We start from the raw sequence: 13,032 nt of genomic DNA, 5'->3' as shown, positions 1-13,032 counted from the left end.
CCGTTCTCACCAAATAAGGAACCTCGAAGATTGAAGCCTCAGCCCAAATTCGAAAAGCTCTCCAACGGAAGAAATCTTGAAGACGTTCTCCGCCAACGGATCTATTCAAGACCTCTCCTATAAATAGCGCTCGAGGATCACTTCAATCTTCACCGATTCAACGACATAAGCTGAAACTCTGCCAAAATTGTTTCTCAGCCGAAGCTTAACCTCTTCAAAGCTTGAATCGAAGAAGAGAATACCAAAGCCAAAAATCAGTCACTGCTGATTACATATATTCTCTAAGACCTTAGGCAAACCCTTGTTTACCCAAAGCCGAGGTCAAAACTAACTCCAAAGAACTTGTTCTTTGAAGTCTAGTTGGCAAGATTTCAAACCTCCCTTCGAGAGATAGAATCGAGCGTTTGAGTTGAAAAGGAGTTCAGGAAGGTACTCTGACTCCGTGAGATCCTAGTGCAGGTTCGTGCTGGGAGTGGAAAATCCAACGCGAGTGAAGTGTTGGTACTGAAGATTGGATCTTCAGTTGATTCAGTTGTGTGCACGCGGCTAAGCACACAGATAGGTTTGCAGTGCACCAGTAATTCTATTGTGATTAATAAATAACATGACTTCGCTAAGTCAGTTATGAATCTGAAATGAATAATTATTGGCTTACTCAATAATTTTCATCGCGGTTTTATTTACGCGAAACTACTGACTTGGTAATAAAATAATAATCCTGCTTAATTGAATATAATCCAGTGTCATAAGTTGAATTTAAATCATAAATAATTACTGGGCTTGATTTACTGAAATATGAAATAATAATTATCATATTACTGGATTTAAATATAATAAAAGAGCGGGTTGTTACATACTACCCCTCTTAACAAAAATTTCGTCCCGAAATTTGCATACCTATGTGAAAAGTTCTGGGTATTTTTCTTTCATCTGGTCCTCAAGTTCCCACGTTGCTTCTTCCGGTCCATGGTGTCTCCACAGTATTTTGACTGACGCGATCGATTTATTCCTTAACTCTTGCACCTTTCGGTCCAAAATGGCTTCAGGTTTTTCCTCGTACGTCAAGTCTGGGTTAAGAATCATTTCATCTTGGTGAATCACGTGTTTGGGGTCAAACACGTACCGTCTCAGCTGTGACACGTGGAACACATTGTGGACGTTTCCAAAGCTAGGTGGCAGTGCCAACCTATACGCTACGGGACCTATTCTTTCAAGGATCTCATAAGGTCCTACAAAACGGGGTCTCAACTTACCCTTAACACCGAATCTAACGATCCCTTTCGAGGGTGATATTTTAAGGAAAACCTTGTCTCCAATCTGGAATTGTAGTTCGGTTCGTCGGGTATCAGCATAAGACTTCTGTCTGTCCTGAGCCTCTTTAATTCTTGCTCTAATCTGGCGGATGGTCTCAATCATCTCGCTTACTGCATCTGGCCCAAGGATTTTTCTTTCACCCACCTCATCCCAGTAAAGTGGTGATCTACACTTCCTTCCATACAGCGCCTCATAAGGTGCCATATCAATGGTTGCCTGGTAACTATTGTTGTAGACGAATTCGATTAACGGCAGCACTGATTCCCAACTTCCTCCTCGGTCTAGCACCACTGTCCTCAACATATCTTCAAGGGTCTGAATTGTCCTTTCTGATTGTCCATCTGTTTGAGGGTGAAAGGCGGTGCTAAAGTTTAATCTCGTTCCCAACTCTTTCTGTAAACTGATCCAAAATCTAGAAGTAAATTTTGAATCTCTATCTGAAGTAATGGATATTGGTATTCCATGTAGCCGTACAATCTCACGAATGTACAGTTGGGCTAGTTTCTCCGATCCATGGGTAATTGGAATCGGTATAAAATGAGCGCTCTTCGTGAGACGGTCTACTATTACCCAAATAGCTGTGTTGCCCCTATTTGTCTTGGGTAAACCCGTCACGAAATCCATTGCTATGTGCTCCCACTTCCATTCTGGGATTTCCAATGGCTGCAATTTCCCATATGGTCGTTGATGTAAAGCTTTCACTTGCTGGCATGCAAGGCAACGCTCTACAAACGAGGCTATATCTCGTTTCATCCCGTCCCACCAAAACTTCTGTTTTAGATCTTGGTACATTTTGGTACTCCCGGGATGAGCGGTATAGGGCGTGTCATGAGCTTCACTCATGATCTCGTTTCTGAGTTCCTCGTTATGGGGAACACACAATCTTCCTTCAAAAAGAACTGCGTTATCCGTTGCCTCTTGGTAGCCTCCTGGCGTGCCTGTTCGGATCTTGAGACGAACTTTTTCCAAGCTCTCATCCGCTCTCTGGGCACTGACGATCCTTTCTCTGAGGTCTGGGACGGCTACCAGAGTTGCAATAATTGCTCTTGTCATTGCCGGTGGCTGAACCACTTCTATCTTCAATTTGTCAAAATCCCTTACAAGCGTGTCCTCTTGAGTGAGAAGAAGTCCTAACTCGGATTGAGTTTTACGACTTAAAGCATCAGCTACTACATTAGCTTTTCCCGGGTGGTAGTTGATACCGCAGTCGTAATCCTTCACGAGCTCGAGCCATCTCCTCTGTCTCATATTCAAGTCTTTCTGCTCGAAAAAATACTTAAGGCTTTTGTGATCAGTGAAGATTTCACATCTAACTCCGTATAGATGGTGTCTCCAAATTTTCAAAGCATGCACAATTGCTGCCAGTTCCAGATCATGAGTGGGGTAGTTCAATTCATGTGGCCTTAGTTGTCGCGAGGCGTAGGCAATGACCTTTCCTTCTTGCATCAACACACAACCTAGCCCATTTTTGGACGCGTCCGTGAAGATCACGTATTCTTTATCGGCTGCTGGAACTGCTAGCACTGGTGCAGTTGTCAATTTCTTCTTCAGCTCTTGGAAGCTGGCTTCACACTCTTCGTTCCACTTATACTTGATTCCTTTGTGAAGTAATTGCGTCATTGGTCTCGCTATTTTAGAGAATCCTTTGATGAATCTCCGGTAGTATCCCGCCAAACCTAAGAAACTCCGGATTTCATTAGGTGTGGTTGGTGATTTCCACTCGCGCACTGCTTGCACCTTGGCGGGGTCCACCTTGATTCCATCTGCTGATACGATGTGCCCTAGAAACATTACTTCTTTCAACCAAAATTCGCACTTGCTGAATTTGGCGAACAACTTCTCCGTCTTTAATGTCTCCAGGATGATTCTCAAATGATTTTCATGCTCTTGGTCATTCTTAGAATAGATGAGGATATCATCTATAAACACTAAGACAAATTTGTCTAAGTATGGATGGAAAACTCGATTCATGAGGTCCATGAATACTGCCGGTGCATTGGTTAGACCAAATGGCATGACAATGAATTCATAGTGACCATATCTTGTGCGGAAAGCGGTCTTAGATATATCCTCTGGTCTGATCTTCAGTTGATGATAACCAGACCTTAAATCTATTTTTGAGAATACACTGGCTCCTTTGAGTTGATCGAACAAATCATCTATCCTTGGAAGAGGGTATTTGTTTTTAAGCGTCAGTTTGTTCAACTCTCGATAATCAATGCACATTCTCATGGTTCCATCTTTCTTCTTGACAAAGAGTACAGGCGCTCCCCAAGGCGAGACACTGGGTCTGATGAAACCCAAGTCCAAGAGTTCCTGTAGTTGCACCTTTAATTCTTGTAGTTCCTTTGGGGCCATCCTGTACGGTGCCTTTGATACTGGGGCAGATCCAGGTTCTAGATCAATGGTGAAATCTAGTTGCCTGTCTGGAGGTAGTCCTGGCAATATTTCAGGAAAAACTTCTGGAAAGTCTCGTACTATTGGCACATCTTCCACCTTCTTGTCTTCACTAGCTTCCCCGTTTAGGTAGACGAGATAAGCTGTGCTTCCTTCCTTCATCATCTCTTTTCTGGCTTGTAATGCGGATATCACTGGTACTCTTTTCTTCATACCTATGCCGTGAAATTCCGTCGGTTCCTTTCCAGGTGGTCAAAGAGAAATTTTTCGTTCACTACAAAGGATGGTGGCGTGATTCTCAGCTAGCCAGTCCATTCCTAAGATCATATCTACGTCCCACATGAGCAGAATATTAAGATTGTTCGCTACCATCTTAAGTTCTCCTATTTCAAATTCTACGTTCGAGCAAACATGTGTGGTGGTAGATCTTCCTCCTGAGGGTGTAGTGATTCTTAAGGCACACTTAGCTCGTTCTGATTCGATTTCTACGGTATCTACGCAAGGGGCAGATATAAAAGAATGCGAGGCACCAGTATCGAACAGAATCATTATGGAAAAACCTTTAAGCTTGCCCATACCTGCCAGGTTTCCCTGGTTTTTCTCGGGCTGGTTTTGGGTGAGAGCAAAGGCTCTTGCCTGCTGCGGCAATGGTTGCTGCCGCCTCTGTTGTTGTTGGCGCTGTTGGTGCTTGTGTTGGTATTGCTGCTGGTATGGCTGTTGTTGGCGGGGCTGGTATTGGTATTGCTGCTGGTATGGCTGTTGTTGGCGGGGCTGGTGTTGCCCTTGAACTGCTTGCAGGGGCTGGGCATAAGTGGCCCTGATTGCCGCGCCCTGCTGTTTGTTGGGGCATTGTGAGGAGTAGTGGCCCTTCTGGCCACACGTGTAGCAACTGTCAGTTCCAGCCCTACAGACACCACGATGTGGTTTGTGGCATTTTGAACAAAGGGGAACTTCATTTTGTCTTTGGCTGCCTCCAGCCGGGGCAGGACCCTGTTGCTTCCCTTGTCCTTGTTGCTGATATTGTCCCAACGGCGCATTTCCTTGCCATGGCCTCTTGTTAGTCTGGTTTTCATTTCCTCCATGGTCGTTCCAGTTGCGCTTCCCTTTAAATTTCTGAGGGCGTGCAGGTGGGTTGGCTGGCGCTGAGGTCTGTGGCGGAGCCAATCTTTCTACTGGCATCGCAGCTTCGATGTCTAGTGCCCTGTTCAAAGACTCAGTGTATGATAGTCCACCATGACTAGCTAGAGTCATCCGAATCTCGTGCCTCAGACCAGCACAAAATTTCTCCGCCATTTTCTCATCAGTATCCACCTGTTGTGGAGCATAACGCGATAGATCGCAGAACTCTCTGTCATACTCTGTCACCGTCTTTTTCCCTTGTTTCAGGCTATAGAACTCAGCCTCCTTCTTCTTTCTATAGCTTTTGGGAATATACTTATCATATAATCCCGTCTTAAAGTCTTCCCAAGTGTATGCTGCCCATTGTTCGGGAGTCAGAGTCTTTCGGCAGGCTTCCCACCAAAAGTCAGCCGATCCGGCTAGTTGGAAAGACATACACGAGAGTCGCTCCTCTTCTGTGCAGTGTAGGAAGGTGAAGATACGCTCCAAGGCGCGTATCCAAGCTTCAGCCTCGGCTGGGTCGCCTGTCCCAGTGAATGTGGGCGGATTCTGTCGAAGAAACAGTTCTTCAGTCCTTCTAGCAGGGGGTGGAGGGGGTGGGGTAGGTTCCCTGTCGTTTCGCCGTCCCTCAGGTATTTCATCACGATTTCCATTGTTGTTAATGTTCCTCCTAGCGGGGCGACCTCGTTTAGGCGGCATTCTGTAAAATACAAACACCCATTTAACGCATTCTATACAGGAGTCTCTAAGGCAATTAATAAAGAACTGTTTGTCAAATTTAACTTATTATAACTCCAAAACTAAAATATAACAGGAACCGTTGCATGCACAAGTCACATTATTCAAAATTACTATATTCTTAACTGACTCGTGAAGAATAGAACCCGTAGAGAAACATAAAACATACACGAGATCGTCGTAGAAAGCCCATGCTAGGGTCATTTTTATCTCATGGAATATTGCCTCATCGAGGGCTTTTACATCGTCAACCCAAAATGTAAGTAAAGTCTATCTAGTACTCCCTATGATGTACCGGCTTACTAGTTAAGCAATCACAAAAGGGTTTTTATTCACGGAACGTCCTAGAGACCAACATTTCCGTACTAATGCTAGCTAGAAACAACATAAATAAAATCATAGTCATTGGAACGAATTATCATTTCCGGAGTACATCCACAAGCTAAAACTATCAAATCTGTGAACTCTGAGTCGCGGTACGACTACTCCTCGGTGACGCCAGGGGGTCCTCCTCTGGATCCTCCTCGGGGTCCTCCTCTGGATCCTCCTCGGGGTCCTCCTCTTGCATAGGGTAATTGTCCCTATCTAGGAACTCTCTCATGTTGGCCATGACCCTGTCGACATCTGCCATGGAAGCCTCACACCTTGCGTCTACCGTAGGTATCAGTGGTGGTGGAGTAGCAGTAGCTCGGATCGCTGAGTCAGGAGGCGATGGGAAATCCCTACGAGCCCGTGGACGAGAAGGGCCTGCCTCGTCATCGTGCCTACCACGGCGCCCTAGAACTGAGGCACGTGGTGGAGAATCTCGTGGCAAGGCCATCGGAGACTCAGGGGCAGTAGCGGGTGTCTCCGCTGGCAAAGGCGTCCCCACCTGTACGTAGTCTCCCGGAAGGATGTAGGGCCCTAGAGGGGCGCGGCCCCACAAGGTGAAACAGATCTGAAGCTCCGCAATGAAGCTAGGGAAGTTTCCCACGAGGCCGTGGTAATTCTCCCGGCGAAAGATGTACTGGGCAGAGATTAGCCTAGCCCATCCTTGCCACTCGGAAGGTAAAAGTAAGATCAACCTCTGGATACCGTCATACCCTGATACTCCATATGCACTTGCCTCGACCCAGTGTCTGTGAAAACCTGCTAGGAACTGTCCGAGGTTATCCCCGTGACATGGAGCATAGGTGCGGTAGAACCGCTCGACCTCCTCTGGACTAGCCCATGGGGGCAGTAGTCGTCGTCGGGTGTAAACAGTCCTCGCCATCTAACAAAGGAAGTTCTATCGTCAAAAGTAACACACGACAAGTAACTTAAAGTGATAAGGTTCTAAATATCTAAAATCGGAAAACATGTTCGGTTCGATAACCATAACGTGCAAAAACACCTCATCATCTAAATCTAGCATTTACACAAGCCATACTGGTTCTTAATACTTAATTACAGATTACCAATTCGACTATCATATAGTTCTAGTGCCGTTGTTTACCAATCTTAGGGCTTGTTATGAAATGATGATATACTCTTAGATCTAGCAACGAGCACTAAAAGTTTCAACAAAATAAGTTCAAAAGGCCAAGTTAATTCGAGATCTCCTCGTAGAAAAACACTCGAATATTTAAGCTATGCCCATGCCATCAACGTACTATTGGCGTTCGTTACGCTGTTAAATCTTCATGCTCGTGGTTTCATCATGCGACTCTTCGTGTGATTCCTCTTTCTCTATTTCAACCGTCATGGTTGATGTCATCGTAACATGAAGAAAAGTTAAGGCATCTCCCTAAGTTTTCTTCTATGTTCTTTCGTGTGAGTGAGCATATATATAACTTAATAGTTCTAAGTTCTTGTGATTCATACAATAGTCATACTTATTCATGCTTCATACATTTCAAGAAATTAACTTAATTAAAACTTGAAAGTACTTACCATAACCTCCGTTGAGCGTGACGAGATGTAGTGCCAAGCTTTTGTCAACTAGTTCAAAGTGTATTTACTTACTTAATCTAGACTCAACTTAGAAGGAATGATTAGTACTCAGAGCAAAAGAAATGCTCTGATACCATTCTGTCACGACCGCACTTGCTAAGGATAGCAAATTCGGGAAAACCGCGACTAAGGGAGGGAATTTAGGAGCGGGATTTAGAAAGGGCATATTCGTTTTCTTGATGACTCGACTTGTATAAAGAAATCAATCGAAATATCTAGATATCAACGAAGGCCACAAGGGGACCGTACATAATATTATCCCAAAACGGGGTACTCAATGGTTCTAGTACATTATTAAATAATACATATTGTTTGACAAATGACATAATATCTTAACATAATCAGTGTTCGCAGCGGAATAACAATTTGAGTATATGTATGAAGACATATACTCTACTCTGAGGTAATCATCCTAGATCGACAAAAGCTCCGCTTGCACACTACATCCTCGATCACAGCTCAACCTGCACATTTATAAATACATACAGGGCTAAGTACAAGAGTACTTAGTGGACACTTACCGAAATTTACATACATGCATAATATTTTATTGTCAAGCCTTTCAACAGTAGTAAGATACGAGGGTTTTCCTTTAAAGACTCGTATTTACCAAACATAATATCATTTCTTTCATCAATAACCCGCGCAAGTATTTTATATCATTAATCACCATATCAGTAACTCGTGCCGAGAGGGAGGCCTCCCTCTACGGACACTATGATCGGCCAACCCGCTAGATGACTCACGATCACAAGGGTGTACACTAATTCTGAAGGGATTTGCGGTCCCATCCAGAATCCGAATTCGATTAACATCAGATAGGCAATTAATAATGAAACATAAAGCATTTAGGCATTGACAATATCATTTAAATTCATAAGCATAAAGTCTTAACAATTCTAATATATAATTTTAGTTTATACGTAGAAAGCCCACCTGAATAGCAGACTCACGGTTTAGCTCTAACTCTGGTGCTTGACCTTTAATCCGAGAAAATAAAATAAGATTCTAATTCTCGAAAAATCTCAATAAATGAGGATGCGTGAAATGATTATGCATGTCTCATATTTCTTTAATTAAATTATGAGATGCTAATCCTATTTAAGGAATTAAAGCTCGTCTTATGAGGACGGATTAATAATATTTAATAATCTACTCATCTTAAAATAATCTAATTTACTTACTAATTAATAATTAGTAAGTCTTAAAAAATTTATCACTAATTAAAAATAATTAGGATTAATAATGGGGCCTAAATTAATAAATCTCATTGGGCTTAACTAAATAAATTTTATTAGACTTAATCAATTAAATAGTAAGAACCCAATTAATAAAAATTCGTAACCCATTAGTAACAAATAATAGAAGCCCAATCAAAATAAAAATAATAGGAGCTCATTTATATAAATCTGAAGCCCATAAGAAAAATAATAGAAGCCCAAGGGAAACCCAAAAATTCGGCCCAAACCGGCTCAAACCCGGCCCAAACCGGCTCAAACCTGGTCCAAAACCCCAAACTCCCTTTTCCCCTTTTCAATTAGAAACATACACGCACACACACTTTACACATTTAATTAACAAATCTTTGTCTATCTTTATTAAAGCTATATTCATTCTCTTTTTTTTTAATCATCAAACCGATTCTCTCTCCCTTTTTTTTAAACGCACTCGGCTCTCTCTCAATCAAGAAGAAAAATTTGCAGCATCATCTCTCTCTCTTTTTTTTTTATATAAAAATCGTTTCTCTCTCTCTATCTTTTATCTATATTAAAGCTACTTTTAATTCTTTTCTCTTTAATCAAAACCGCATGTTGCTCTCTCTCTTTCTCACAAAAATTCTCACGCTGCATCTCCTTCTCTCTCAATATTTTTCAGACAGCATCTATCTTTATTAAAAGCATCACACTCTTAAAAGCATAACACTCCTCTCTTTTAATAAACAAAACCGAGGCTTCACATCATCTCTCTCTTTTTATTCAATCACCACATGCACACACACATTGAAGTATCTCTCTCTCTCTCTCTCACAATATCAAGACCGAACGTTGCTCACATCTCTCTCTCTCGCTCAATCCAGCCATCTCCTCCCTCGAACTTCCGCCGCCGCGGCTCTTCTCTTCAACGGCGAGGAGCGTCGCTTTCTGTTGCTCCGGCGACTCACAGCGAGGTCGCCGCGTGGAGCTGCTGCCGCTGACTACTGCTGTTCAGCTCTGGGCCGCGACCAGCGGCGCTTGGCCTTCGGCCGCGCCGCCCCGCTCAGCCGCCTGGAACTGCTGCTGCTCGCCCGGAGTCGCGGCTGTTGCTGCTGTTCACCGAGGAGTCCGTCGACTGTTGCTGTTCGTCGAGGAGTCCGCCGCCGTCTGGAGTTGCCGCCACCGTCGCCAACTGGAGCCTTGGCAGCCGCTGCTGTCGTTCTCGGGCTCCGATGAGGCCGTAGGAAGTTACCGTTGTTGCGGCTCGACTGCGCAGGGCCGCGTTCGATGTCTTTCTAAAACTAAGTTATTGTTCTATCTCTCTACTATTGTATTTCAATTCGTTTTGTTGCTGATGGAAATTCTCATGACTTGGTTCTAAGTACAAAGGTAGTATAAAGGTATCAATGTATGAATTAAACTATTTCTGTTGAATGCTAATCATGTACGCATATGTGTTTTGCTATGTTTCTCTGTAATAAACTCCATCCTATATTTCTGAATTTCTAAAACATGAAGTGAGGGAAGTGGAATGCATATATGAAGATAGTGAACTGAGATGGCATGAAATACCTTGAATGATGCTTGGTGTTTATGGACTGCTCGTTGGTGTTGAATGAAGCAAGAATTAACTGATACTTGAAAATTTCTTTGGCAGAGAATGATGAAAACGTTTAAGTGTGGAATGGGTATGAGGATGTTATATGCTTTCAATCTGTGAAGGTGTTCGGTGTGAATATGCACACATTTTTGTCAAAAATGTGCAGAATGGAGTCAAAAAGAATACAGACAGGCGTGGAGAGTTGGAGTCAAAAGATGCACAGTGTAGGCGTGGAGTTGGAGAGCGTGTTGTGCATTTATTTCCTTCACTTATCTTATCTTAGACATATGTATAAATAATTGAGGGTAACTGATTTGATCTGTGCGTATCTATGTTTATTTGTATTCAGACTCTCTTCTCGGTCTCATTCAAAAGTACTCTATGAAACTACTCGATATCTGCTTCCTTTTTTAGCTAGAATAATTCTAAATTAAATCCGTAGATTTAATTCTTCATAAGCCGGAATAAATTCACGACTCAAGAAATAATAATAAAAATAGAAAAAAATAATTCTATTGTGATTAATAAATAACATGACTTCGCTAAGTCAGTTATGAATCTGAAATGAATAATTATTGGCTTACTCAATAATTTTCATCGCGGTTTTATTTACGCGAAACTACTGACTTGGTAATAAAATAATAATCCTGCTTAATTGAATATAATCCAGTGTCATAAGTTGAATTTAAATCATAAATAATTACTGGGCTTGATTTACTGAAATATGAAATAATAATTATCATATTACTGGATTTAAATATAATAAAAGAGCGGGTTGTTACAATTGAACATCTCTATCTCTCTCTCTCTCTCTCTCTCTCTCTCTCTCTCTCTCTCTCTATATATATATATATATATATATATATATATAGGGTTGGGATCTATGAAGAAGTAACTATATTTCGTTCTGAATAAGTTAATAAATTTACCGAATAAATCACGCGACCGCACGAATAGTTATTTTACTGAATAAACACGTACATTTTTCGTTCATGCGCTCGCGTGATTTATTCAGTAAATGTATTGAGTTATTCAACCTTCGTTGTTTCCTTCTACATTTAGCATTCTTCATTGATCCCTTCCCTATATATATATATATATATATATATATATATATAGGGGTGGGCTAAAATAAAAACACCTCTTATGATATAAAATTGAAACCATTTCCAGCCTTTAGATCATCAAGATCGATGGTTGATTCATCACCTTGTTGGATGAATTCATGGCTTCGAGTTTGAATCCCATAGATAATAAAAATTTTATTTTTCGCAATTTATACAATTACACAGCGAATTCATACATGTTCTACATAAAATTCTTACATTTTAACTAGTTCATATTTTATATATTAAGAAGTGTTTATACCCTAGTCATCTGGGTAGGGATCTATAGAGAATGACCCATTAATAAAGAATAGAGAATAAATCTGGACCTTTTAATCTACACAATCGGACGGCTCCTTTAAATTCGAATAATTAAGAAAAAAAAAACATAAAACCTGTTGGGAACTTATTGAAATATCTTAATCCTTGTTTTGATGATACCAAAATCCATTGACCTTAATTGTAATAGACTAGAACTGTTCGAACTCAAGTGTTAGAGTTCATTTCTAGTTTAGTTTGCTGTTCTGAAGACTGAAGGACAAAAGACTGAAAACTGAAGACTGAAGTTTACCAACTGAAGTATCAGTTGAAGAATCAGTCCGGAACTGATTACTTAATGCGTGCCACGTGGATTCAGCGGACTGATACTAATTAAAGTCAAGTATCAGTTAAACATTCTTCCTCGGACTGAACCTCCAACGTTCAAAGGAAGCCACGTACTCCAAAAGTACAGCCGCATTAAATGCAGAGATCTCAGGATCATCCCTCTTTGCAGAGGTCATTCCTATTTGGTGGCTACTTTATCAGAGACGTCACATCTCCTGCTCCTCAACATAGCCGTTCTCACCAAATAAGGAACCTCGAAGATTGAAGCCTCAGCCCAAATTCGAAAAGCTCTCCAACGGAAGAAATCTTGAAGACGTTCTCCGCCAACGGATCTATTCAAGACCTCTCCTATAAATAGTGCTCGAGGATCACTTCAATCTTCACCGATTCAACGACATAAGCTGAAACTCTGCCAAAATTGTTTCTCAGCCGAAGCTTAACCTCTTCAAAGCTTGAATCGAAGAAGAGAATACCAAAGCCAAAAATCAGTCACTGCTGATTACATATATTCTCTAAGACCTTAGGCAAACCCTTGTTTACCCAAAGCCGAGGTCAAAACTAACTCCAAAGAACTTGTTCTTTGAAGTCTAGTTGGCAAGATTTCAAACCTCCCTTCGAGAGATAGAATCGAGCGTTTGAGTTGAAAAGGAGTTCAGGAAGGTACTCTGACTCCGTGAGATCCTAGTGCAGGTTCGTGCTGGGAGTGGAAAATCCAACGCGAGTGAAGTGTTGGTACTGAAGATTGAATCTTCAGTTGATTCAGTTGTGTGCACGCGGCTAAGCACACAGATAGGTTTGCAGTGCACCAGTAAAAGCACTTGCGGAGTAAAGTTGTTGGTCTGATCAACCGACCGTGGATGTAGGAAGTGTTTTGTGAATCACGTAAAAATCTCTGTGTTATTTACAGCTTTCAGTTTTACATTCTTACTTGTGCTCTTTCAATTGATAAACTGAATACTGATTAAAAGTAAAGAGAAACCTAAGCCTA

General features: G+C 41.7%; 1 long non-coding RNA gene across 1 annotated transcript; it reads left to right on the top strand.

The window, feature by feature from the left end:
• The first annotated feature begins 9,242 nt into the window (after positions 1 to 9,242).
• On the top strand, positions 9,243 to 10,722 carry LOC131024835 (uncharacterized). Its single transcript, XR_009101994.1, has 2 exons — positions 9,243 to 10,037; positions 10,390 to 10,722. It is a non-coding gene; the product is annotated as an uncharacterized LOC131024835 (long non-coding RNA).
• The last annotated feature ends 2,310 nt before the right edge of the window (positions 10,723 to 13,032 follow it).

The sequence above is a fragment of the Salvia miltiorrhiza genome, chromosome 5 (assembly GCF_028751815.1).
Source record: "Salvia miltiorrhiza cultivar Shanhuang (shh) chromosome 5, IMPLAD_Smil_shh, whole genome shotgun sequence".
Lineage (NCBI taxonomy): Eukaryota > Viridiplantae > Streptophyta > Magnoliopsida > Lamiales > Lamiaceae > Salvia > Salvia miltiorrhiza.
The sequence above is the reverse complement of the archived record's forward strand: the minus strand, read 5'-3'. Positions and strand labels throughout refer to the sequence as shown.